The sequence below is a fragment of the Ailuropoda melanoleuca genome, unplaced genomic scaffold (assembly GCF_002007445.2).
Source record: "Ailuropoda melanoleuca isolate Jingjing unplaced genomic scaffold, ASM200744v2 unplaced-scaffold69341, whole genome shotgun sequence".
Taxonomy (NCBI): Eukaryota; Metazoa; Chordata; class Mammalia; order Carnivora; family Ursidae; genus Ailuropoda; species Ailuropoda melanoleuca.
In genome coordinates this window covers 1-1,671 of record NW_023244216.1, presented here as the reverse complement: position 1 = coordinate 1,671, position 1,671 = coordinate 1, and the positions used below count along the sequence as shown (strand labels likewise).

The following is a 1,671-nucleotide window of genomic DNA, read 5'->3' as shown; positions in this document are numbered from 1 at the left end:
TGCTGCATCTCAGGAGAGGTGCTCTACTGTTAAGATGTGTCTGCACACCACCTTCTCCATAAAGGTGAAGTCTACCAAATTCTCCCTGTTTCCAATCACAAACTTCCTCTTGCCTTTTTCCTGGCTTCTTCGATGAGGATGCGGACCAACTGGGGTCCCTTGGGCTGAAAATGTCATGAAGGTAGATGGTCATGGTTAAGAAATATATTGTTGGCCCACAGGACTGCTCTCTCTTGTAAGATATTTGTGTCCATATAGTCTATGGGTTCCATGACATACAGAAGGTCTTCAGTTCCATTCTTGATGTTGACAACCCTCCTTCAAGATGACGCTGGCAGTGCTGATAAAAATGAGTTTCTGAACCCCAGCCTCCTTGCAAGTGTCATTGACATTCTTGGTACCAATGTAATTCACTCAATAAAAGAGTACTTTCTTGTTAGTGGTTGGTGGGGGGTGACACACAGTGGATAACTGTGCTTACACCTTTCAGAGTTGGGTAGGGATCCTTCTGGCTGCAGAGGTCACCATGGGAATGTTGAAACCTTGCTGCATATCAAATCCATTGACAGTGTAGCCTCTTGGTCAGAAACTGCTCCCCCATGTGCTGCCCCAGGAACTCAGAGCCTCTGGTCACTATGCATTTATTGGCCATTCAAACAGTGCTCACTCAATCCTCAGCAAACCAGCTTCCAGTCCGTAGGGACTCCCCCTCCTCCAAGAGCCTCAGCAAGCCCACAGCTTGCAACCAAAGACCTCCAGCTGCCGCTGCTGCTCTTTTCTCTGATGCAGTCATTTTGGTGTCAAAGATGTTTGGTAAGGCTATTTTAACCTTGTTTTTTCATAAATAATCAACTTAAATTTTTTTTCCAGAATAGAAATACCTTTATTAGCTTGTTCTTCTGACATTAAACCTAACATACCTTCATTGTAAGCTATTAAACAAAAATTGTAGTGAAGGAAGTTATAATTATTCATAATCCAAAAGTGATCATTTTCAATATATATGCTGAATATGTTTCTAGGTTCTGTTGTTCTCTCTCTCCTTCTTTCCCTGCCCCATCTCTTCTTTCCCTCCTCTTCACCTTCTAAAACAAAATACCATCCTAGATTGAATGTTTCCTGGACTTTCTTTTTTTCACTTAATATAGTTTGGGCACATCCAAAAGCCAACTACATGATCATTTTTGATTTCCACAAAGTATTCTTTTATGGTATGGATCTAGACTATACATCAAAATACTATTGATGACCATTTAGGCTAATGTTATTTTGCACTGCTCTAAACCACTCAGGTGTACAAATCCTTGTACACTTACCTTACAATATGTCTCATTATCTAGGTTAAGTTTTCAGAAGTGACATTTATAGATCAAAGAATTCACACATTACATATTGTGGTGCCTATTGTCAAACTGTCCTATTTGTTGCACCTGGCACTGGGGTGCTATCATTTTTACTATTACTTTTTATAATGTCTTTTTATTTTTTATTGTCAATTTTTTGTCTAACTTTTGAAAAAATTCATTTAATTTGCACTTATTGGATTGTTAGTGAGGTTGACTATTTCTCATACTTTAATGACTATATTTTAAAAACGATTTCATAATTATTTCCTACACATTTTCATTGTCTATTCTCTCCCCTTTCTCTTTCTTTAATTTTATATTTTTT

At 38.3% G+C, this 1,671-nt stretch overlaps 1 pseudogene; it reads right to left on the bottom strand.

Annotated features, from left to right (window-relative positions):
- Nucleotides 1–9: 9 nt before the first annotated feature.
- Nucleotides 10–652, bottom strand: LOC117800387 (annotated as a pseudogene).
- Between the last annotated feature and the right edge of the window lie 1,019 nt (nt 653–1,671).